Here is a 26,825-nt window from a genome sequence, read left to right on the forward strand (position 1 = left end):
GAGTCAAAAAGTTTGCCTACCCCTGATCTAGAGAGTTCAGGAATCAAGTCCTCACTTTGCTAGCTACCCAAGCTGGGGGATACTGGACATGTTACTTAATCAGTCTAAGTTTTCTCATCTCTTTTTTGTAGAACTGTAAAGAGGAATACTTGAGATAACAAATATGAAAGAGCCAAGGATAGTGACAGACACATAGCAGGAACACAATAAAATGCTAGCTCATAAAAGGAAAAAGGGCAATACAGTCAGCTGGAGACCTGTAAAATCTAATCTGGCTGAACTTGTCTATATGACCACTTTCTCCTAAGAGACAGGAGAAGTCAGCACCTGGTTCTTAGTTATAGTTGCAGAGAAGTAAAAAGTCAAGACAGAAAACGGAAGAAAGAGGAAAAATAAAAACAGATTTATAAAGGTGAGGATGGGATCAAGAAGACTATTTTACTTATAATCACACATCTTTTAAGGTCGATAAAGCTGTTAGAAGATAATACTATATAGAATATCTACTTGACCTAAGGGTAGGAAAAGAGTCTTAAAACAAGACACAAAAAGCACTAATCATAAAGAAAAGACCAATAAATTTGACTCCATTAAAATTAAGAACTTTGGTTCACTTAAAGACACCATAAAGAGAGTGAAAAGGCAAACCACAGAATGGACGAAAGCATTTTGCAACATACACACGAAAAGGCTTTGATTCCAGAGTAAATAAAGAATTTAAAAAAAAAATAGGGAACAGACTTGAACAGGAACCTTATAAATGAAGAAATCCAAACAGCCAACAAAAAGCTGTTCAACCTGATTAATATCAGGTAAATGCAAAGTTTACCAGATTGGCTAATTTGAAAAGCTAACAAGACAGAGTTGGAGAGCCAATGGGAACTTTCATATATCCGTGGAAGGAGTGTAACCTGATATAACACTTTGGAAAACAGTTTGGCACCTAGTCAAGTTGAAGACAAGCATAACCCCATGACTAGGAAGACTGTACAAGTCATCATCCAAATCCAGACATTTTTGAGAAATAAGGGTGTTATACTGATTACAGAGGAACAACAGGCATAAGGCATGATAAATGGTCACCTATGAACAAGCAATTTCATTCCTACGTGTACACCTTAGAGAAACATGTACACATGTGCACCAGACGATGGTAGAACACTCATAGCAGCTTTGTTCACAATTTCTCCAGACCAGAAACAACTTAAACATCTCGCAAGGTGGAAAGGATAATACAAAAGTTGTGGAGGATTGTGGGAGTCCTATATATAGAGGTGCTTTGGAAATGCGAATTAAAACATTATAGAAAAGAGCTCTAGACAGTCTGGCTCAGTGGATAGAGTTCAGCCTGGGGACCAAAGGGTCCCAGGTTCGATTCCGGTCAAAGGCATGTACCTCCTCCTCAGCCTGGGCCCTGGTCAGGGCTCCTGCAGGAGGCAATCAATCGATGTGTATCTCTCACATCAATATTTGTCTGTCTTTCCCTCTCTCTTCCACCCTCTCTAAAAAATCAATGGAAAAATATCCTCAGGTGAGGATTAAAAAATAAAATTAATTTTCTGAAAAAAGCATTATAGGGAAGAAATAGCCCTTCATCACACTTCTCCCATCCATGTATCATTTCCTATTCTGCAAGCAAAGAAATGATCACTACAGCTCACACATCCCTACTTTCATAAAACAATTTCCTTTTCTCTCACCTTGTACAAATACAGGCATCTATATCCAGAAAAACTGAAGGTATTTGCAGGGAACTAAGAGACTAAACAGTCTCCTGTTAGGAATCCTGGCATTTAACAAAACCAGATCAGTTAGTTAAATTAAATCTTCTAACCAGTATATGAAAGTTCCTTAAGTGCATTAAAATTATCAAACTTCCTCAACTACCTTCCAATACTCACCCTATTTTGCTTTCCTTCATGTTATGCATTACACCTGACAGTTTCCACCTTATCTTCACAAGCAGCGCATGACAGAAACATTTGGTATAACGGCAATGACACAACATCCATGCTACTCGGAGGCCTGGGTATGGCTAGTAGGCAAAATTTGTCATTACCACCAGCCAGTCATTCCCCTAAGTTCCTCTTTTAATGTTAAAACCTCCTTCTGCTTCTGTTTTTTTTCTTTTTTTTAACCATCACTTTGCCTCTCCAACTTTCAACCCTAAGTAGATCTCAGATAAGAATCTTATCCTTTACTGAAACATGCAATCTTTCCTTCTCAAAAACATAAAAGGATTGTCCCAATCCATTTTGATACATGTGTGAAGAATTTATGTATAGCAAAATAATAGAGTGTTTTATTTCAGGGCTATCCCAGAAAATCTAGGGTACACAGTAAAACCGGTAGAATGTACTTTACTCATAGTCACATCAAAAACAAACAAACCACACACACACCATTTTTTTTGAGAGCCACAGAACTCTCTCCCACCATAACTAATTCCCATATGCTATACTCCCATCCCCTGTCCATATGAAAGAGTGTTCATATACTCTTTACCTTGACTTTTCTGGTACCTCCACCCCAAACATTCTTGGTTCACTGGTTTCTTTAGCATATCCCAACACCCTCTCCCAACTACAGGGTTTAAACGCCTTCATGGGGGATTTGTAGCCCCTCTTCTGCCTTGCCCCTAGGCTCCCACAACTCTTTGCACTCTGCCCACAGCAGTCTTCCTGAGACAGACACCTTGTTCCCCTTGTCCTGCCCCACATTGAAGACTCCAGCTCACATTTCACCCAAGAAATCCAGCCTATCAAACAACCCTGTCTCCCAAGCCAACACCTTTCTTTGCCCCATCCTAACTCCTTAGGCAGTCCACCAAATCACATTCCCCCAGACTAGTGCCCAGCCCCACCCATCTTTCTTCACACCTGCCTCTTTCCACCCTCCTGAACCCTCTATCCCCATGAGATTTTCTGCCATAGGTATATTTTACAACTTCTAAGTAGCCTCCCTTTACAATTATGTCAGCTCTGCCATCTTACCATCTTTCTGAGACTCTCCCAAGCATATCCATAACCATCCTTCCATGTTTAACGCTTCATAGACACCTAAGCTAGCAAACCTTCCTATTCCAACGTGCCGATTCATCCCCATACCTCCTTCCCACAACTGCACCTGCTCTTCACATTCCCCAATACTTGCCCCAATCCAACATCTACTCTGCACCGCTTTCTCGACTCTACTCCACATCCGCCACACCCAAACCCACTCTGGCCCCAGATCACTGCAATCTCACCCTGCTGCAGCAGTTCACCCTTTTGCAGCCTTTCACCTGCCCTCACATACCCCTCAGTCCCCCTTCACATCTCCAATATTGCATCTCTTCCTACTCTCCCATCTGCACCAGTTTGCACACCTCATTCCCCCTCCCATCCACGCCCTCACCAGTCCTCACCAGTCCTCCACAGACACCAGCGCCCCCCCACCACTCCTGTCCTGCCAAGTCCCTCCCACTCTGAAAACCACTCCATGCCCCCGCCTCCCGACCACCCGAGTCCCACCCACTCCTAGGTCGCCCCGCCCCCTGCACTCCTAGTCCCGCCCCTTGCCCTGGAGGCCCCGCTGAGGGGCGGGGACTGTCCTTCCTCCCGTTTCCCCGCCCCCTACCGTCACGCTCAGGGGCAGCCCGACCCCAAGCGGCCCCGCGGTGACCCTCGCGCAGAGGCCTGTGGGAGGGGCCTAACAAGCCCCCTGTCCCCCTTCCGCCCCCCTCCCGCTCAGTCTCCACCCCCTGGGAACGCGCGGAGTGGGTGACAGACCTGGCCGCGCGCCACCGCCACCGCGCCTGCCTTGGGCGCTGGCGCTGCCTGAGAAAGAAGCCGCGGCTGCCGCCTGGAGGAGGTGCCGTCGCCGCCGCCACCGTTGCCGCCGCCGCCAGGGGTAGGAGCTAAGCCGCCGCCATTTTGTGTCCCCCTGTTGTTGTCGTTGACATGAATCCGACATGACACTGATTACAGCCCAATGGAGTCTCATTAAACCCGAGCCGCGGCCCCGCCCCAGCGCTGCTCCATTGGGCAAGACCGCAGACACTTAGGGCCACTCGTTGGCCTACATATCTGTCCGTCACCCACACACTAACCACGCTGCAGCCCATTGGGGCAGGTTCCTGCCGGTCATCTTGGCTCCGCATAAACACACCCCTCGACCCAGCATCCCCCCTCCGGCACCACCCCGGGGGAGGGTTCACTGCCAGTACCAATCGACAGACCTCTGGGCCCGCCTCTTCTGAGCACCTATTGGTCCAGCCCTTTTCTCTCTCCCAGACGCCGCGCCACCTCTACTTCCACCTCCCCGCCCCCTCTACCTCTAGAAATGGATTGGGTCTACTCGCAGGAAAGGCGTTTGGCCTCATTGGCTGCAAGCAACGCCAATCAGAGGGCCTTTTTCCCTCTCCCCTCCCCCACTCAACCCCAAACCCCCTAGCCCCGCAGCTAAAGTTTGTGTGAGAGCTGATCGCTGGCGGCGGCCGCAGGATTTAGGGGTGGGCGCGGGCGGGCGCGCGCGGGCGGGCACGCGAAGTTAAAATTCGAGGTTCTCCATCGTCAACTCCCGCGGTGGAGCGCGCGGACGGGCGCGCCGCCCGGAGCGTTCCATCCCGCCCCCTCCTCCACCCTACCCCGTCCCGTCCCGGGCGACTACTCGCCCGCCCCCTGGCTCGCATCCTTACCCCCCACACACCCCCTAACCTGCAAGTCCCAGGCCGAGTACAGGCAGGACGATGTCACTGCAGCCTCCTTCCCATCCCATGCCGAGGGGGAGCAAGCACCTACCCCGCCGGGCGTGCACCCCCCGGCTCCACACTCGCCCGTGTCTGCAAGCACGTGTACCGTTCGCCGCTGCCTCCAGCCACCCGGGTCCCCGACTAACCTCGCCTGCAGCCCGGCCAATCGTTGGCTGCTCTTTGTTGCTGCAGCCTGGGTCTCCCCGCTGCCTTCCTCAGCCTCCGCCTCGTCCTTTGCCAGCCGCCCGGGTCCGCAGCGCCGCGCTCCCCCCGCCCGGGACCCACCGCCGCCGCCTCCTTCTCCTCCTCCGCCTCCTCCTCCTCGGCTCCGGGCTGCAGCGCACAGAGCCCGAGGCAGCGCCGCCCAGCCCCGCTCCCCCCGCGCCGCCAGCTAGCCCGCCCGGCCCGGCCGGGGGCGCAGCCGGGACCCCGCCCGCCCCAGTCCCCGCCCCGGGGGTACCTGCCTCCGCCCTGGGGGGCTCCGCTCGCCGCCCTCGGGGGAGGGCAGGGATGCCGGTGTCCGCGGGAGGATGGGGACGCCTGGGCCGTTTGGGGCGGGGAGTGTGCACGGTCGGACGGGGACTGAGAGGTGCGGTCCTCGCCAAGCCGCCCCCCCTCCCGCCGCCGTGGGCCCCAAACTTCGTCCTCCGCCTGGGCCTGGCTCCCTCGGGCGGTCGCGACAGTTTTGGGGTGGGGGATGCCTCGGGAGCGGTGTCTACCCTGATCGGGAGGAAGAGGGAGCAGTGACATTCAGCGACTGCGGACAGGGCACAGCCGCGGCATCCTTGGGGGGAGTGGGGATGTCAGAGGCGGGCTGGCGAGGGGAACTGCCCCCCTAGATGCCCTCCCGGCCTGCGGGGCGCAGGGAGCTGAGCTGCGGTCCGAGCGCTTTCTAGGGCGGTGTGGCCGGATGGCAGGGGTGCTGGGGGAGGGGGGGGCGGGGACCGCGGGGGGCCCTTCCCCCGCTCCTGTAGCCGGCGCTCGGAGGAGAGCTGATGGCGAAGTTCGGTTTTCCAGACTTCCCCTGGGCCCCCCGAGTTCCTGAGGCCACAGGAGGGGGGCGGGGGGCTCCTCTGGCCGCCCAGGCTGGGCCACTCTGACGCTGCCCGCATGCCTCCCAGCGCCCTCCAGACTCCGAAGACTTCTCACCCGGAGATGGGTGGGATGCTGGCAGGGGAGACTTAAGAAAATAGGAAAAGTGGACTCGAGCAATGGCTCTTAGAGTTTGGAGTACGAAGTTTCCCTTCCCAGGCGCCATTTCTTTGAGAGGAGGAGGAGAACGATGGCTTTGTGACAGGACCAGGTCTCAGGCGTGGTGGCCTGGGTGGGAAACCACCTGTTGACCCAAGTCCGTCCCCGGAGTCAAGGACAGCTTGAGCCTTGGCGGGGTGATGCCAGGTGCCAGGGAGAGGGGGCCCCCGGCTTCCTGCCCTGGTTGACATCTTGGAATCCTGATGCCACTGCCCCTGCAGCCCTAGCACCTTCCACTCCCCATTAGGAGCCACTGCACCAACTAGGTAGGTAGGTTCTCTGTTAGGGCCAATGATCTCAGACAGACAAAGCAAGCAGCACCGCCTGGTCCTCAGATGCAGAGCAACAAGGCACACATCACTTGCTGAAGATGGGCTGCTCCTTCGGGGTGTGAGTGGCCCCCACTTCTTTGCTTCTTGGCAGCAAGGTGAGAAAGGAGCTGAGACAAAGGGCACAGAGTTGGATGAAAGGATAGCGTGGTAATAGTACACTGAAAACTGTCACCGGGTCCATTATAAACCCCCTTTATAGGTGTTTTATTACTTGGTTGTTAGTTTTTAAAACACAAACCTCTTTAGATTAAATCTTGGCATTCACAGGCTCAGTTCAGGGAAACAAAACACAGGGAAAGATCCCCCTCCCGCCATGGGCTTGGCTACTTTTGAGTTACATTACTGATAAAACAAACAAACAGCAGGTTGGGTTTCCTCACAGCCTCTCTCTACCTCTTTTATTTAGTATCTTCAGTAGCTGGCTCAAGGTGAATTTTTACAAGCCATTAGTTCATAATTCATTCTAGTTCATTTAGATATTTCAAAGAGACGGACATTTATAAGGTGTGCTTTTTTTATAGTGCAGGTGCTGGAATTTTTATTTTCCAAGAAGTTACTAAGTAAACTTAAGAATCCTGGCAGACACTTTAGCCTTTACGTTCTTCCCTCCCCCACTCCCATGGTCTGCCCAGATGCACTTTATTTTGTAACATGGGTTTGAGCCCCCCAGACTGCATTTTATCTCAAGCACTGAAAATAAGCCATGCCTTAATTAAAAACAAGTTTCAAAACCCCAAATCTGTACACTCATACTAAAGCATGCTAAAGAAGCAACCAGAGACAATAAAAACGAAAAAGTCCACATTTAAGATGTCTTCAGCCAATGAATTGTGGGAGATTTATGAGCATCTAATACTCGTTATCACTAATGAGTTAGCCACACGGATTTCCAGTGCATGAAGAAGAGACAGGCACCTTGGAGAGAAATGGAACTCGTTTGCCTGAGCTTGTGCTCCTGTAACCTCGGGACCTAGCCAACACAGAAGACAGAGATATCTTTATCTAATATCTGGATGTGTTTTCTGACATTCTTTTCTTAATAAATAAAGTTCTCTAACGGGCATGGCAAGGAAAGGGAGTGTGTTGCTTTCCCATTGATACTCCCCTCTAAGGTTACTTGTCCTTTGAGAAATCCTGGCTCTTCAGATAAGTGGGACTGGAAAAGATAACAGAGACACAGCCAGAGATACTTAATGCTTACTCCTAAACCTCTCTCTTATCTGTGGTATCGCAAGTCCTCTGCTGAGCCAAACAGCTCAATTAAGAAGTTAACCTAGAAATAACTTGAATTGAAAACCAAGCATCATGCATAATTTGCATGCTGTCTGTGCTGAAGGATTATGAATTCAGGGACTTATCTGACCAGTCCTGCTCCCTCCCCCAAAACATCTGCCAATGTCCACCACTGGCCAGAACTACTGACAACTACAGTTATACTGCTTGGTGTGTGGTTCACGGATCTCTGGCATCAGAACGATCTGGGAATGAGTGCTTTAAACAGTTTCTTTGGTCTAACCCGAGATTCTGATTCAGTAGGTCTGGAGTGGGGCTCCCAAATCTACATTTCTCAGTCCTTGATTTTACTTGAAACTTATTGTCACTGAATTTGAGAAGCACTGGGCTTGGCTGAATCCTCTTCTTCCACAACTGGAAAGGAATGTTTCTTCTGTGAGTGTTTTAGCCAGAAGGTTTTAGTTCCTGGCACTGGGATGACTCCATGGTCTGACCTATTTGTCCTTAGTCCTGAGTACGGATAAAAAAAAAAAAATGCAGCCTGAGGCGTGGCTCTGTGGTTGAGTGCAGACCTGTGAACCAGAGTAGCTTTAGGAGCTGAAGGAACCTGGAGGGTTTGATCTTTTGGGTTTTTTCATTTGCTCTGAAGCAAGTCAAGAACAGCCTGATAAGGGGTATCACGTCCACAGATGTGCTAACAAGTCCTTCTGAAGAATAATTTCAGTAGGGAAGCAGCAGATAGGGACCCTGAGTGATTTGTTCAGGCCTCAGTCCATGATAAGTTATGTACAATGAGTCACTTAGGAAACATCAGTCTACACCTCCCCCTCCGCCCCACCCTCCCGTCCCCTTTCCAACTGCCACATGGAATCCTCTCTCTTCATTGATGGAAATTATTCTCTCAAGGTTACAGTTTGGTTGCATCAGTCAATGGCAGAGGTGGTGGAGATTATAAGCCAAACCATTTGTTTGTTTTTTAAAAAATATATTTTTATTAATTTCAGAGAGGAAGAGGGAGAGAGAGAGAGAAACATCAATGATGAGAGAGAATCACCGATCAGCTGCTTCCTGCATGCCCCCTACTGGGGACCAAGCCCGAAACCCAGGCATATGCCCTAGACCGGAATTGAACCCGGACCCTTCAGTCTGCGGGCTCTCTATCCACTGAGCCAAACCGTCAAGGGCCAAACCATTCATTTTAAACAGGGGAGCAAATCCAAGCGATAGCTTTGTGTATGAACAACCAGTATTATCTTAAGTGCAGGTATTCTGCACCTACACCCCACTTGTGCTTTCCTGCAGAAAAACCTTTAATGTCTTTTCAATGCAAACTCCTCAGTCTACCTATAAGGTTGTGCACATCTGTAGCCAACCAGTATCTCTAGCTTCTGCCAGCCCACCACATCCTCCATGCCGGGCACACACTGTTCCCACAGCAGCACTGCCTGCCCTTTTTACCTTATCTGATGAAGACTTGGGAGAAGGATTCCTCCAAATCCTTGCCTGGCTGCTGCCTTCTCTGTGAAGTTCCCCGGGTCTTTGCAGGGAGCCCACAGGATTTGGGCATACCTTTACTCCACCATGGCACTTGTTAATAGTGGTTGAATTACAGAATAAATAAAAGCACTTACCACACTGTGTTGTCACATTTTGCCTGTCTGTTTTCCTAATTAGCTTGTCTACTGCATAGACCAGCTTGTTCATCTGTGTAACTGTCCTAGTCCCTGACACATAGAAGCTGTTTAATAAAGGAACGCCATCCCTACCAGGCCACACATTAAAATCACCAAAGGCACTTTTGAACCATCCTAGCACTTAATTCCCACCTGAAGCCACTTAAATAAGAATATCTGGGAGCAGAGCCCATTCATCAGTATTTTTTAAAGTACCCTGTGCAGAATAGAGAAGCCATTGATTTATATAAATCAAGAGGATGCCTCAGCATCAAGAGAAAAATTCTGAACAAAGGAAGGTAGTAAAAGATCATAAAACTAGCAAAAGTGTTGCTGAGAGATCAGAGTTCTTAGAGATCTTTTTGTTTTTATTTTGAGACTCAAAGGTGTGGTGGCCTTTCACTAATTGTCATAAGAGAGTATTAAGAGTCAGTTTCTAGCACCAGGCTATCCCAAAGAAAATTTGAACTACCCCAATATTTAATTTAGTGATTCAGTCATTTGGATTTTTAAATTTGGGAGAAACTGACAGAGATGTCAACTTCAAATTTTGATGATCAGGACATTTTAAGAAAGAACTAACTGCCACCCACTATCTGAATTATTTCAAGAAGAAAGGACATTTTAACTCCCAAAATAGTAAGAATATACTCTCTGCATAAAGGATAGCCCCTCCTACAAAAGGAAAGTGGGAGACTTTACATCAACATGTACATTATCTTTCTCCCTCTTTTTTATTTTAGTTTAATGCAGACAGTGAAACTTTATCTCTAAGTTTGGCTACCTGATCAGAGTACATTTAGGAACCACTGGACTATTTTATACTTTTCCAGGATTAAGGAAGTGTAGATTATGTTCCAACTAACCACTAAAACTTTCTCCAGTATTCCCTCAGGTGCTCAACTAATCAAAGATGGCTTTCTCTTATTCTATCTTCACTACAGAAAGATAATACACAGCTAAGAAGGTCAGTGGCAAATAAATATTGAAGAGAGCCCAAATTAAAAGTAGGATACCAGCCTGGCCTGTGTTGCTAAGTGGTTTGATTCCCGGTCAGGGCACATGCCCAGGTTGCAGGCTCAATCCCCAGTAGGGGGTATGCAGGAGGCAGCTGATTAATGAGTCTCTCTCATCATTGAAGTTTCCATCCCTCTCTCTCTTTCTCCCTCTCTCTCTGAAATCAATAAAAACATATTAAAAGAAAACACTCATAAAACAAAACAAAAAATTCTAATAAGGGGATGCCTTAAAAAAGAAAAAGTAGGACACCAGATTTTCATACATCTCTGCTGCCAACTAATGTGTATCCCTGGGCAAGTCACAGAGTGGCATTGTCTCAAAACTTGGATTTTCTATGAGACAGTAAGCCCACATGGGCAGCTAGGTCCTCAGAGCCTAACACAGAGCCTGGTACATAGTAGATGCTCAGTAAACATTTGTTAAATCAATGAATAGATTAAATCCGGGGAGTTGTTTTACATCATCAATAAAGTCTTAGCCAAGCTCCAAATCTTACAGTTTATTTAAATAGTAAACTACAAATCTCTCTGTGGTTCCCAAATAATCATCATTCTTGTATATAAATAATAAAGAATTTATGAAAGAGAGGAACTTCTGAATGAACTTATTTTTCCCTAATGCATTCTTTAATTATATTTGTCATAGGAAGTGTGGATAATAAAGAAAAAGGGGGAAAGGAGAAAAATTAGCTGTAGGTCCTGACACTAAAAGGTAATATTTTGGCACATACTGTAGTTTTCAGTCAATTTTGTTTTTTGGCTTTTTTTTAAATCTTCATCAACTTTGTTTTTTAATCTCAGTTAATATTTCTATTATGACTGAAGGTTGAGATAAAACTTTCAGCTAAGGAAGCTAGAATATTAAAAAAAATAACACTAGAACTTAGAAGATTTGCATGTATCTAATTATTCCATTTCTGAAAATTTTTCAATTTTTCAACAGAATTGCAGAAAGAGGGCCTCAATTAACCTTTCCAGCTATAAGATGCTCAATGCCATCAACATCCATCATTCAAATTAGCAAGTCTAAAACAACCCAAAGAAGGCCAACGGACCAGCCTGGTGAGCCATTTTACCAGCTTGATACCTTTCCTGGTATTAGTAAGTAAACATGACTGGTGGGAGAACATGGTTGAGCTTGATCATAACAACGTTGTCCAAAAACTCCTTAGGGTTGGAATTAGGTTTAGTTCATTTTTATATGCTGCAAATCGCCTTGAACATGGTAGCAGTAAATGATGCTGAGTAAAATAAAAGGTTAACTATCTACTTATATAACGCCTACCTTTTAAAAGTCATAAATTAGACTGTAAAGCTCATAGCTTAAAGATTTCTTATATAGTGTCTTATACATTATAGGCATTCATGAAATATGATGAAGGCATGATAAATACATTTCCTAACCACTGTAACATAGTACTTCCTGTTATCCATTCTAAAACCACTTTTCTAAACTATGTATGCTTGTTGGGGAGTGTCTTTAAAACATTTAACATTTTAGCATTTGACCAATGGGTGTCTTTTATTTATTATATGCATTTGTTATTTCTTTCCTACTGTGTATATATGTATATACATACACTTGGAACCACTCCCATCTGTTTTTCTATGTAAGATCAAGAGTACCATACTTTTCTAGGAGCTCCTCTCTCCTCCCACAGCTGTTTCAGCTGCCCTTTTGGAGTTTGTGGCCTATTAATTTGCTCCATGAGCCTCACTTCAGTGGCTGATGTGAGTTGGCATGTATATTAGCTGGTACTGAGATGTTCGGTTTTCTCTCTTTTTTTATATCATTATTTATTATATATGTTTTTATTGATTTTAGAAAGAGAGGGAGAGGGGGAGAGAAACATCAATGTGAGAGAGAAACATCGATCCACTGCCTGAAGCCCTTACCTCTACCAAGAATCAAACCCACAACCTAGGCATGTGCCCTGACCAGGAATCGAACCTATGACCTCTCAGTGCACAGGACAATGCTCCAACCAACTGAGCCACCCCAACCAGGGCTGTTTTCTTTTGATTGTAATGCTACACATCAAGTGATAACCTTTAGCAAATAGTCTATAGCCCTGGCTGGGTAGCTCAATTGGTTAAAGCATTGTCCCATACACCAAGGTTACGGTTCAATCCTCAGCCAGGGCACATACAAGAATCAACCAGTGAATGCATAAATAAATGGAACAACAAACTGATGTTTCTCTTTCTCTGCCTCTCTCAAATCAATCAATGAATCAATAATTTTTTTAAAAGTTTATAATGGCTCCAAGACTTTGTTTCCTACATAATTGATAACCTAAAATAACAGCTCCAAGTTCAGTTTATTGTAGTATCTCAGTCTGTGGCAGGAAGATTAGTGTTCACCTCCCCTACATTTCATAGCCTTCCTTTCAATAGAACCATGTGGCTAGTTTCAGCCAACAGACAATGATCAGAAATAGTATGTATTACTTCTAATTTAAGGAAGTAAAGAAACAGGGTGGTTATTCTCCATCCCTTTCTTTTCCAAAGCATCTCAGAAGCCATGTGTTCCAGATGAGGAACTACAGTTGGCAGAGCCACTATTAGACTGGACCCCTGAGTGACTGAATGGAGCAGACTCCTCCCACCTGCCACTTGCTTTGACATATAACAGGAGAAATAACTTCTGATGTATTAAGCCAAAGAGATATTGAAATTTGTCTACTACAGTAGATAGTAGTGTTGCATAACCTAAATTAATATATTTCCTAAATATTTTTTAAAATCTCAGTGACTATATCATGAGATAAAAGCACCTCCCTCCTCACTAACCCTTTTCTCCAAGCTCCCTAGCTGACCACCCGTTGGCCAATGCTGCCATGGATCTATCAGATACTAGTGGCCCAGTGCACAAAATTCATGCATGGTTGGGGGAGGGGGTGTCCCTCAGCCCGGCCTGCACCCTCTCCAAACTGGGACCCCTTGGGGGATGTCCAACTGCCAGTTTAGGCCCAATCCCTCTCGCAATCCAGGACTGCTGGCTCCTAACCGCTCACCTGTCAGCCAGCCTGATCGCCCCTAACTACTCTGCCTGCCGGCCTGCTTGTCCCCAACTGCCCCCTCTTTGCTGGCCTGCTCGCCCCCAACTGCGCCCCCCTGCCGGCCTGCTTGCCCCCAACTGCCCCCCCCCCCCCCCGCCGGCCTTCTCATCCCCAACTGCCCCCTCCTTGCCGGCCTGCTTGCCCCCAACTGCCCCCCCCCACCAGCTTGCTCGCCCCCAACTGGCCCCCCCTTCCAGCCTGCTTGCCCCCAACTGCCCCCCCTGCCAGCCTGATCACCCCCAACTGCCCTCCCGTCCTGGCCTGATTGCCCCTAACTGCTTCTGCCTCGGCCCCGCCACCATGGCTTTGTCCAGAAGGACATCCGGAAGGTCTCCCGGTCTAATTAGCATATTACCCTTTTATTAGTATAGAAGATAAAGGCCTGGTGCATGGTGGGGGCCAGCTGGTCTGCCCTGAAAGGGGTCCCCTTGGGGGGCAGAGCCAGCCTGGGTGAGGGGCTGATGGCTGTTTGCAGGCTGGCCACTCCCCCATCAGGATGAGGGTCCCCGCTGGGGGGTGTGGCTGGCCTGGGTGAGGGGCAGAGAGCCATTTGGGGGTGGTTTGCAGGCTGGCCAAGCCCCCAGCTTTGTCCGGAAGGACGTCTGGAAGGTCTCCAGAAGGTCTCCCGCTCTAATTAGTATATTACTCTTTTATTAGTATAGATAGCATGTTATGTTGGAACTTTCCCTATAGTACCTTAGTAAAACTGTTGATGGGATGGAGAGAATTAAAAAGTGAATCAGTTTCTCCATGTGAATAAAAGTTGTGAAAGCCTGGGGCAACAGTGTCATTCTCAGGCTAGATAGAATCTACTGTCCTTTGCCCTGAAAGGGGAGAAAAGCAAGTCAGAATCACCTTAGTACCTCATCATGACTTTGTTGGCTTCCAAATAATTAACTTTCTCACCTCTTATTTAATTGCTACAAGAATATTATATTTTGGAATTAATGAGTGTTTCTTGGAAATACGGCTGCTTCTTAAAAGAAAGCAATTCTGGCCCAGCCGGTGTGGCTCAGTGGTTGAGCATTGACCTATGAACCAGGAGGTCACGGTTCGATTCTGGTCAGGGTACATGCCTGGGTTTGGCGCTCGATTCCCAGTGTGGAATGTGCAGGAGGCAGCTGATCAATGATTCTCTCTCATCATTGGTGTTTCTATCTCTCTCTCCTTCCTTGCTAAAATCAATAAATATTTGTGGATGGATGGATGGATGGATGGAAGGAAGGAAGGAAGGAAGGAAGGAAGGAAGGAAGGAAGGAGAAAGAGAAAGAGAGAGAGACAGAGAGAGAGAGACAGAGAGAGAGAGAGAAAGAAAGAAAGATTCTGCCCCAGTCCATTCAGTGTCCTCTTTGCAGCTCCTCAGCCTCATCATGGAGCGCTAAGAAATGACAAATGACCTAGGCGCTGATCTGCAAGGTGGCTAGGAGAAGTGTTTTATTCTTGTCAATTAAAAGACTAGGGGACTCATGTTGTGCGTGTTGTGTAATTCTGTAGCTCCACTCAAAACCTCTAAGAATAAATAGTGTGGGAAGTCAGGATGTTGAAGTGGACTAAGGGAGCATGTTTGCTGAACATGGCTTTGGAGTGCTGGTGTAGCAGCATTATTAATAATAGCTTCCACTTATGTAGTACTTACAATGCCAAGTGATTTCCCTTAATTGGCTCATTTGATTCTTACAAAAATCCTTATACTAGTAAAGACTGTTCTTATCCCCCATTTTCCTACAAGGAAACTGGGGCCCTGAGGTGTTGGGCCGTTGGCCACAGGTCAGAATTTCCACCCAACTTCATCATTACCCTTTACCTGCCCCTCATTGAGATCTGAACCCAAGCCCAGGCCTAAAGCCACTGCTCCTTGACGGTGGCCCCTGGGGCTGTTCAGAAGTCCAATCCTGCCATCCTCACCCTTGCCCAGATGGTGTCTGTGGGCCAGAAGCAACCCCACAGCGCCCAGGACCTCACCCTGGCGCCCTGGCCCCAGAGGAGGTGCCGCCACCCAGGACCCGAAAGCAGGAAGGCAGCCCAGGGAGGACGAAGCGACCTCCGAGGCAGTGACAGATTTGGGGACGACTGAGGCCCCACCACTTCCAGGATGCGAGGACACCGGAATAAGCACTTTTTGGCTTGCTAAACCTCTCACTTAATTGCTACGAGAATATTTTATAGAGAGAGGGATGGAAGAACACGATCGCTCCCCCAGGCAGCTGTGGAGCAGGGCAAACCTGGCACCCCAGCGTCCTCCCCCGCCAGCCCTCGCCATCCCCTGCCACCCGGCTATGCTCTGCGCCTTTGTCATTCCGCATCCCACGGTGCCAGCTAAGTCACTCAGCTGTCACAGTCAGGCCTGGAGCTGCAGGGTACAAAATAACTCCGAGGAGACCTCCGCAGGCCGGGCGGGGGCGGAAGGCCCGGCGGGTTCTGCGCGCAAAGGAGCACCAGCTGCATCTCGCAAGCAGCTAAATTAGCCCGGCTGTTGTTCTGCTTTTAATTTCTGTGAATTCAAGAATAGGTCGTGGACGTCTTGGCAGTGTGTGAATGAGACCCTTTCTGAAACCATTCACCTTGCTGAAGGGCCGCGGCCGGCGCACAGAACTGGCAGTGAGCAGCAGCCTCTGACAGCGGCCTCCTGCTCACCCTCCCCCGCCAGGTTCTCCCGGGCCTGCCTCCCGGAACCCTGGCCTCGGGCAGCTCTGGCTCACTGCCAACCATTGGGCCCGGGCAGCCTCAGCGCTCTGGAGTCGGGAGCCTGCTCCCTTGGCTCCTCTTGTCCGGGCTTGACACCCAAGGCCTGAGAGGAAGGAAGCCAGAATCAGGCAGAAGAACCTGGAAATGGCAGGCTCGCTCCCAGGAGCTCTGCGGGGCACTGGAAATGCGCCTGTCTCTGGCTGCCCCAGCCAGCAGCCTGATGTCACCAACCAGCAGAAGGAAAGGGCCACTCCAATGAGGAGGGCCCACATCTGTTGCTCTAGCACAGAGCAATACACCTTCTTGTTGGTTTTGTTTAGGCATCACACCCAACCCCTTGCTGCCACTTTTTCTCAGTAAATGACCCTGATTTCTCCCTGGCAGTCCCAGCCAAGGACACACCAGCCAGAACAGCCCATCTGGTTGCCTGGGCTGCTGCTTTTGTCCACATGAGCCAGCGGCTTTACTGAGACTAGATACGAATTGACATTAAAACAAAATAAAATTTTTTTAATTGATTCCAGAGAGGGAAAGGGAGAGAGAGAGACATCGATGTGAGAGACATATATCAATTGGTTGCCTCTCATACGTGCCCCAAACTGGAACCATGTGCCCTGACAAGGAATCGAAACCGCAGCCTTTCGGTGTATGGGTCCACGCTCCAACCAGCTGAGCCACACCAGCCAGGGCGACAGGTTACATTTTTAAGAAAGTTTTTTTATTTGTATATTTGTTTGTTTTCTTGAAAAGAAAATTTTATATATTTAAAAACATATACAGCCCAGAAGAAGAAAAGTACAAACAGCTAAATAAACATATGAAAAATGTTCAGATTCACTAGTTATGGGCAGGTAGTAAGTTGCTATTTTTTTCCCTTCCAAATAAGGAAGATGAAAATATGAAATTCCCCCAGAGTGGTCAAGTTTGGCACTTTTGTGAGGGAGAGGAGTGTAAACTGATGAGGTTTCTGGAAAGTGTCAATGTAAGAAATGTCTAAATCTGTAAAGAATTTTTGTAAGTTTATTTGAGCCAAACTGATCACATATTTTGGGGAGCAAGATCTTAAATGCTCCAGAAAAAAAACCAGTTTTGCAGTTTCTTTCCTTGCATTTGAGATTGAGGAGGGACTATGAGGAAGATTACATGAAAGTGGGGAAAGCAAGGCAGGGGTTGGATCACAGGACAGTAGATTCAAGCTTTAGAAGAAGGCTGAAAGGGTGACCAGGTAATAAAGGAGGTGTCGGAAAGGGGACATTTCAAAGGTGTGTTAATTTACATGTACAGAAACAACGTACAGGGCTTGCTTAGAGCAAAGATAAACCTTTTACTAAAAAGTTATATGCTTGCCCTGGCTCCTGTGGCTCAGTTGGTTGGAGCGTCGTCCCGTGCACCTAGAGGTGAGGGGTTTGGTTCCTGTTCAGGGCACATCCTGGGGTTGCAGGTTCAATCCCTGGTTAAGGTGCCTGCGGAGATGTCTCTGTCTCAGCTCTCTCCCTCCCTTGCTCTCTCTCCATTAAAAAAAAAAAAAAAAAAAAGGTATATGCTTGGGCATGACTGCCCACCATGACCTGCCCAGTTAGGAATTTATGATCAGATCACCCTGTGAGGTTACTCTCCATATGCCCCCCCTTTTTTTTTCATCCACAAAAGTAATTTGACAAGAGCTTTAACAATGCCCCATGCAGATGAGTGGGCTCTAAAGCAGAGGCTCAGGAGCCAAGTAGATGTGAGTTCTGACCCCCACATCCCAGCTGTGTGCCCCAGAACAAGTCACTAAGCCTTCTTTAAGCCCCTTTCTCCAAGTACGAGGAGAATGGGGGTCTTTCTCCCACTTAACAGAGCTGTTGTGAGGATGAAGAGAAAAAGTAGTCTGCTTAACAAATGGTGAGAGTCGCTGCAGTGATTGTTACCATAGTCTCTTGACCTAGTAATCTGGACTGTCACAGGGAAATCACCTGAGATATGGACAAAGATTCATGCACAAAAGATGTCTATCTAGCATTACTTCTAATCGTAAAACAGGGAAACAACAAAGCCAGCGTCAGAGGGAAAGTTAAGGAAATTAATCGTACTGCCACATGTTTTATATTTAAACTCAATTGATAGCATACAGTATGCACTGTTCTGTACCTTGCTCTTTTCACTTAACAGTATGCCATTTTGCAAGTTTTAAGTGTGTCTGCAGGATTAGTGCCCAGCATTAGGATTGTTGGGTCACAGGATATGCATTTTAAATATCTACAGCTCAGGCCACAGGGTCATTATTCCAATGCACACTCCTCCTAAGAGATACCTCAGGAGAGTCTGTTTCCCCAGCTCTCCGTAACAGTGCTATCAACCTTTTGTTCTTGGCCAAGTTGAAGTGGTATCCCATTGAAATTTCATTTTGCATTTCTCTTATTGTGAGGGAGGGTGGGCACCTTTTCATATGTTTAAGAGCCATTTGTGTTTCCTTTTCACTGAATTATCTGCTCAAGTCCCTCTGGCCTCCGTTTCTATTGTGTGGTAGTGTTTTTTTTGTTTTGTTTTGTTTTGTTTTGTTTTTTGCATTGATTTAGCCTTCCAGTTGATACACATGCAAATTTTCCCTCTCCAGTTTCCCACTCATCTTCTAACTTTTTTGGTGGTGTTGCCATTCAGCTTAAAAAACAAAAACAAACATATTATCTAGGTTCTAGGCAACTGCTCTTCCTGTGTTGTGACACACTAGTTATATTGCTCTCTGAGATCCTTGAGGGCAGGGACTTTGACTATCTAGTTCACTACTTGAACCCCCAGGAAGCACCCAATAGTTCAGTGACTAGTTCCACTCTGCGAGTGAATGCCACAAACCTGTGGCCTCGTAGGTAAATGTGCATAGTAAACAAGGAAAAAACATTTTCGAGTTCTATCAACTTCTGCCACAAAACAGTCATGTTCAACTGTGACAAAAATGTAGTGGATTTCAAGGTATTATCCCAGCCTCGGAAGTCAGCAGTCTCAACATTCAAGGGCATGTGAGGGTCAAGAAAACCACCTTCATCCGACCTCCCACCTGCCAAGTCCCCCTCCAGCTCCACGTCTGACACACCCTCTCGGCCCCTCATAGACTCACTGCGCTCTGGCTCCCCATTCAGCAGGCCGACGGGCAAACTCCCATCCACAGGGTGAGGGCAGCTTCAGAAGATCCTCAACTTGTCTGCTCAGGGGCCTAAAAGGAAATGAAAAGTTCCTTTCTAACAGCGAGGTATAGGATGGCCCAGATTGTGTCATGCAAATGACTAACTCTAATGGATGGGAACTTCAGAGCATTCCTGGCCTCACCAGGAAGAGGCAAGAATATTCAAATTTGCTGAAGCCGGTTTGGCTCAGTGGATAGAGGGTCGGCCTGCGGATTGAAAGGTCCCGGGTTCGATTCCGGTCAATGGCATATACTTGGGTTGCGGGCACATCCCCAGTAGGAAATGTGCAAGAGGCAGCTGATCAATGTTTCGTTCTCATCGATGTTTCTAACTCTCTATCTCTCTCCCTTCCTCTCTGTAAAAAATCAATAAAATATATTTTTTTAAAAAAAATATTCAAATTTAGAAAAGGAAAAAGAAGAGAGTACAGAACAACTTCCATCCTTTAGTGAGATGGGCCAGTATAGCTATTGTTATCAGGATCTCATATGTTGCTTGCTGTTCAGGGGCAAAATTGGGCAGTAATACAAAGTTAAACCTTGTCCCCAAAGCTGATTTCATTTTGGAGCTTAGTCATTGGTAAATCTTTCCTAAGAGCCACATTCCATGAGCAAGGGAAGTCGATATGACAGTAGGAGGGCTGTGTTCAGCATCCAGTACTGCTCTACTCTTCCCAGAAAGCATGATGGAGCCACTCTGGACAATGACTCCAACCACACCAGACATCAGAGATATTGTGGATGAAAAAGGGGGCCACAGCCCTAACCGGTTTGGCTCAGTGGATAGAGCGTCGGCCTGCGGACTGAAAGGTCCCAGGTTCGATTCCGGTCAAGGGCATGTACCTTGGTTGCGGGCACATCCCCAGTAGGGGGTGTACAGGAGGCAGCTGACCGATGTTTCTCTCTCATCAATGTTTCTAACTCTCTATCCCTCTCTCTCCCTTCTTCTCTGTAAAAAAATCAATAAAATATATATTTTTAAAAAGAAAGAAAAAGGGGCCACATATTAACCCTGACAAGCTCAGTGGGCCATACAAATCAAAGTAACCACACAGGGTGGTCTGAAAGTAAAAATTCCTAACTAAAAGCGGGTCATGGTGAGTAGTCACACCCTTGACCTGGGCCTCCGTGACAAAGGTAAACCTTTACCTTTGAAATTGTCTGTTGTCTTTATGAATATAAGATAACATACCTTTGAAATCAGAGTAACTTTCTTCTCCACACCCCTTGAAGGCACAACCACCATCATCAGAACAAGAGACTGTATTGGTATCTTGTTGCCCACATATAATCTCTATGCACTGTAAATGTTAACTATCTTTAGCTACCTATGTAAAGGAAGTATGTGTCTCTCGGTTTTAATTTTTACCCAATCTCAGAGATTTCCCCTACTTTGCTTTCTCCCGCCTTCCTAGTTTACTATCAATGAATTTCATGTAACACCCACTCTTACGTTTCCTCCTTTGATTATAATGTATAAGATAAATTGCAAAACTGCCATTCTCCAGAGCATTTTCTCAATCTGTTGAGATTTTGCTTCCCACAATTGTCAGTTTGGTTCAAATACACTCATAAGGCCTTTTTCTAGGCTGGATGTTCTTTCGTCGACAGACTATATATCTTCAAGCCTTTTTTTATTTACAACTTTTTATGTTGAAAAACATCAAATTTACAGAAAAGTGTCAAAAACAATTTGCTTGTGGTGTTGCAGAAGACCAAAGAAATACCAAGCATGCTTCCTAAAGAAAGGAACGTTTATTAACACTAGTGGACTCCGGGAATCATTTCCAAATCAGAGCAAGTAACACACAGAGGGGTTCACTTTTTATAACCTTCTGGGGTCTTTGTCTTGCAGACATGGTTCTGCCCCCTTTCGTGGGCTTACAGGAAGGCCCCCAGGTGTTGGGAGTCCCCAGGCCATATCTGATGACCTGTCCTGGGGCCAGCGATAACGACCTTTGGTTCACTGGATGACACTCAAACCAACTAAGCTACACTGGCCAGGCCTATTACCTTTATTTAAAAAATTCTTTATTGTTAAAAGTATTACATAAGTCTCCTTTTCCCCTCATTGACCTCTCCCCACCTGCCCCCACCCCCAACACATTCCCTCACCCCGCTACTGTCTGTGTCCATTGGTCATGCTCATATGCATGGATACAAGTCCTTTTGGTTGATCTCTTAAATCCTCCCCGCCCCCCCTTCTCTGCCTTCCCTCTGAGGTATGACAGTCTGTTCAATGCTTCTATGTCTGTGGATCTATTTTTGTTCATCAGTTTATGTTGGTTATATTCCACAAATGAGTGAGATCATGTGATATTTATCTAACTCTGACTAGCTTATTTCGCTTCTGTTACAAATGGTAAGCATTCTTCTTTTTTACACTAGTGTAGTATTCCATTGTGTAGATGTACCACTCATCTGCGGATGGACACTTAGGCTGTTTCTAGCATATTGTAAATTATGCTGCTACAAACATAGGGGTGCATATATTCTTTCCGATTGGTGTTTCTGATTTTGGGGGATATATTCTTAGAAGTGGGATTACTGGGTCAAATGGGAGTTCCATTTTTAATTTTTTTTAAATATATTTTATTGATTTTTTACAGAGAGGAAGGGAGAGGGATAGAGAGTTAGAAACATCGATGAGAGAGAAGCATCGGTCAGCTGCCTTCTGCACACCCCCTACTGGGGATGTGCCTGCAACCAAGGTACATGCCTTTGACCGGAATCAAACCTGGGACCCTTCAGTCCCCAGCCCGACCCTCTATCCAGTGAGCCAAACCGGCTAGGGCCCATTTTTAATTTTTTAAGGGAACTCCATACTGTCTTTCACAGTGGCGCACCAGTCTACATTCCCACCAGCAGTATACAAGAGTTCCTTTTTCTCCACATCCTCGCCAGCACTTGTCGGTTGATGATTTGTTGATGATAGCCATTCTGACAGGTGTGAGATGGTACCTCATTGTCGTTTTGATTTGCATCTCTCTGATGGTTAGTGACTTTGAGCATTTTTTCATATGTCTCTTGGCCTTCTGTATATTGGCTTTCGAAAAGTGTCTATTTAGGTCTTTTGCCCATTTTTTGATTGGATTGTTCATCTTCCTTTTGTATGAGTTCCCTATAAGTTTTGGAGATTAAACCCTTATTTGATGTAACATTGGCAAATATGTTCTCCCACGCAGTGGGCTCTCTTGTTTTGTTGATGGTTTCTTTTGCTGTGCAGAAGCTTTTCATTTTGACGTAGTCCCATTTGTTCATCTCCTTAGTTTCCATTGCCTTAGGAGCTGTATCGGTAAAGATATTGCTACGACATGTGTCTGATATTTTGCTACCTATGAATTCTTCTAAGATTTTTATGGTTTCCCATCTTATGTTTAAGTCTTTTATCCATTTTGAGTTTATTTTTTTGTATGGTGTAAGTTGGTGGTCTAGTTTTAATTTTTTTGCATATATCTGTCCAATTTTCCCAACACCATTTATTGAAGAGACTGTCTTGACTCCATTGTATGCTCGCCTATTACCTTTTTAATGAACTATTTGAGAGCAAATTGTAGACTTTTACCCCTAAATATTTCCATTTTTGCTGCTAACATTAAAGAATCCTCTTTAAAAATTATAAAATATGATCAAATTCAGAAAATGTAATATTATTAAATTATTGTTATCTAATTTGTAGTTCATATTCAAATCTCACTAATTACTTCAATAAATCCCTTTATAAGCTTTCTTTCCCAGACTAGGATCTAACCATTAAGTTGTTTTGTCTTTTTAATTTCCTTTCATCGGAAAGAGTTCCTCAATCTTTTTTTTTTTTTTTTTTGTAAGATTTGGTAAATCACAGGGATAGAATAAACAATTCCTAGAAGAACTGGACTTAGGAAACAAGTTATAGAGGTAAAGGAAGGGCCCTTGGGAGCTTGGGAGTGAAGAAGCTAATGGTAATCCTCCTGGGAGCAGGAGGTGGGGGAGGGAAAGAGAAAGGCTGGGGTGCTTCTGGGAGATAGAGCGCTCTGGGTCCTCCTCCTAAGGCTTTTGAGGGTGGATTTTAGGGGAGATCCCAGGGGAAGATCTCAATAGAATATTCAGCAGTTTTCTATGTGGTCCAGAGGGCAGCCATGGCCTCACTGGTCTGGTTTTGTTGCTTTTCTGGGCCTGGAGCTGAAATACATCCGAGGCCTAGATGTTATCTCTAGGTAGGAAAGGTCAGGAGGTCCAAACTGCATCACCAGCGATATTGCTAGGGGATAAAAGGTCATCCTGGAGGCGAGGTTCCATCCTATAGTTGTCCATTGCTAGGCACCTGGGGCTTTCCACCCTGGTGACCTTCCGTACCTGGCCCATCATCTTTGCTCTGCTCACATCTGTCTCACTGCCCACCACATCCCCCCTCAAGGATCTCGGCTCTGAATTCTTGCAGAGGAAAGGAGTACAGGTCTCTTCTGTAGCTGTTTCCTGCTAAAGCGGGGTGATGTTTTTCTTCAGAGTCAAGAGATCCTTGCTCTCTGTCTGAGGGATGATGAGGCCTGGGCACAGAAGGAGGTGGCGATGGTGTCTAGAGATGGTATGGGTGAGTGCGAGTAGGGCTTGTAGCTAGTGCTGAAACAATCTGAGTCACAGGAAGAACAATCTGGGTCGAGGCACTGCAATGAGTGTTAGACCTGGGGGGTCAGTCTGGACCTGGATTCAGCAACTTTGGTACTGGAGTTCTGGCTAGGAAAGAATTCAGAGCCAAGACCCAAACTGTAATTTCTAGAAGAAATGGGCTTAGGAAACATACTAGAGAGGTAAAGGAAGGCCCTTGGAGCTTGAGAATGAGGAAGCCGGAGGGGAGAGGGTGGGGGAAGAGAAAGGGAAGGGAAAGGTGGAGCAGAGGGATAGTGCTCTGGGCCCTCCCTCATTCTGGCCTTTATGACTTGATGTTTTTAAAGATTACAGGCCAGTTTTTTTGTAGAATTTCTTTAGTTTGGGTTTGTCTGATGTTTCCTCATGATTATGCATTTTTGGTAAAAGTACTTTCAATTGCTCAGGATTCTTGTATATTATAACTAAATGATCAAATGAGTCATATTTTGAAACAGATTTTTTTCTTTAGTTCACATTCTTTTGCAGCTACTTTCTAATACTATCTCCTTTGGTCATCTGTAAACATGGTAAAATAATTTTTTGCATTTAGTGTTTATTCTTTTGAACACAAATCAGGGAGTCTCTGTTGCTAGTCCAGGTCTGTTCTTTTGATTCTGTTTATAATATTTGGATATTAACAGTTTATTTTTTTTAATATATATTTTATTGATTTTTTACAGAGAGGAAGGGAGAGAGATAGAGAGTTAGAAACATCGATGAGAGAGAAACATCGATCAGCTGCCTCCTGCACGCTCCCTACTGGGGATGTGCCCGCAACCCAGGTACATGCCCTTGGCCGGAATCGAACCTGGGACCTCTCAGTCCGCAGGCCGACGCTCTATCCATTGAGCCAAACCGGTTTCAGCTTTATTTTGAAATATAAATGTATTTTTCTCTGGACCAAGTCTCTCTTGTTCACCTCTGTATCTGTTTCTAGCAACACCACCTGGTAATCCTCAGGAAACCTTCAGGAAACAGTGGTTGACTCAATGAGTGGATTTAGTGGCTAACATAATTTAAAAAATAGTATGTGTGGGGTCAAGGAGTTGGTAGGTGTACAGATGCAGCAAGATACACCATATGAGCCCTAGCTAGTTTGGCTCAGTGGATAAAGCGTTGGACTGCGGACTGAAGGGTCCCAGGTTTGATTCAGGTTAAGGGCACGTACCTGGGTTGCAGGCTCCATCCCCAACAGAGGGTGTGCAGGAGGCAGCCGATCAATGATTCTCTCTCATCATGGATGTTTCTTTCTCTCTCTCCCTCTCCCTTCCTCTCTGAAATCAATTTAAAAATATATATTTTTGCCCACACCAGCCAGGGCAAAAAATTTTTTTTTAAAGATCAACCATATGTTCCCCTGGCCAGTGCTGCTAGGTGGTTACAGCATAAGCATGTGCACCAAAGGGTCATGGGTTCGATTCCCATGTACCTGGGTTGCAGGTTTATGCCTGACTCTGGTAAGGGCGCGTGCCAGGAGGCAACCAATCAATGTGTCTCTCTCTAACATTGATGTTTCTGTCTCTCTCTAACATTGATGTTTCTCTCTCTCTCAGCTATGGAAGGAGTACATAGGGGTCCCTTGTATTCTCTATTTTTGTATATATTATTTCATAATAATATGTAAAAACAAAAAAACAAAGTATAATAAAACCTAGGACATGTAGGGGAAGAGCAAGCACAGTCTGTATGTCAGTTGTGAGAGGACAGAATACTTTGGATTCTTTAAACTTCTAAGTATAGATTGTAGTAGGTAGAGAATGAGGCTCATTATGGACTTCTTACAAGTATGAAAACTGATTTTTAGAAAGATTACTTTGTATAATTTGGGTTGGAAGAGAGAAGAAGTAGAATGTGGATCCCAAGAACATTCATTTGATGTGAACCTCGAGCAGGAATTTATCTGCTGGGATGGACTCACCAAATTGTATACATGAGAGCCACGTGGCCATTTGCTGGCAGGGGCCCCTCCCGTACTCTGTACACCAGGAAGAACCTCAGACTGAGCTCTGCTTCCTGCACTGTGTCCTGCAGGTTTGTGCTGTCTGAGTCAACCGCTGTAGGGAAGTGCTGGTTTTGTCTTTTGACTAATGGACTGAGACATGCACTGTCCAGTCAGAACTATGCAAATTATATCCTTGTTTGCATCTATACTGACCAGTCAGAACTGCATTATTTAGACCAATTTGGAAACCTCATTCATATGAAACCAGCCAAAATGGGAACTCTAAAAGGTGACCTTGTCTTTGTCTTGGCTAAACACACTTTCGGCTTCTGTCCAAGCTTATGTCTGCTTGGTTTGCAAACTGTTCCTTGCTCCAGTGCCTTTTGGATTTGTTAACAAGGGTGAGACCAACTGGAAGTCCTCCTCCTAAGGTCAATAGCAGTTAGGTAGAGAGCAGGGGGCAGTTAGAGGTGGGATGGAGGTCTCATGCAAAAGTCGTGGCAACTGCTGGGTAGTGGGGAGGTGAGAGAGGAGTCCCAGATAACATCTCATCCTTCTTCAGAGGACCTGGGAGGCTGGTGTAGCCACTCTCAGCCCCAGACAGAGATCAAGATTCCTGAGCGGCGCCACATTCCAATGGTTTCCACCTCAGATTTCTGTGGTTGCCTTTTCGCTGGCTTGTGCCTAGTCAACTAGGCTTGGACAATGACTTCTACCTCTTTTTCCTCTGTTCCTCCCAACACCATTTTCCATTTCTTGTAGGATTCTCTATTTGGCCATAGGAGTTAGCAGGAGGATTTTTAATTTACCAGTATGTTCACTTATTCATCCAATATCTTCAAGTACCTACAACAAGCCCACACATTGTTTGAGTACACACAATAATGAATAGAATAGACAGATGACTGGTTTCCTAAAGCCTATATATAGATCATTCTTCCACCATCATATAAATAGCTATGTTTTTTTTGTTTTCTCCTTTAAAATATTTTTTCATTGTGGCAGAATGCATATAACAAAATTTATCCTCCTGACCATTTTTAAGTGTACAGTTTTGTAGAAATAATTACATTTGTATCTTGTGAGACTGAAACTGTACCTATGAAATAA

General features: G+C 46.0%; 1 protein-coding gene across 1 annotated transcript in view; it reads right to left on the reverse strand.

The window, feature by feature from the left end:
• Nucleotides 1-4,159, reverse strand: part of KAT6B (lysine acetyltransferase 6B) — a 179,651-nt gene extending 175,492 nt beyond the window's left edge. The window contains exon 1 of the mRNA XM_081105245.1: nt 3,771-4,159. The gene's annotated coding sequence lies outside the window, so the exon portion shown is untranslated. The remainder of the gene's footprint in view (nt 1-3,770) is intronic.
• Nucleotides 4,160-26,825: the final 22,666 nt, after the last annotated feature.

The sequence above is a fragment of the Myotis nattereri genome, assembly GCF_964212035.1.
Source record: "Myotis nattereri genome assembly, chromosome: 13".
In the NCBI taxonomy this organism is placed as follows: domain Eukaryota; kingdom Metazoa; phylum Chordata; class Mammalia; order Chiroptera; family Vespertilionidae; genus Myotis; species Myotis nattereri.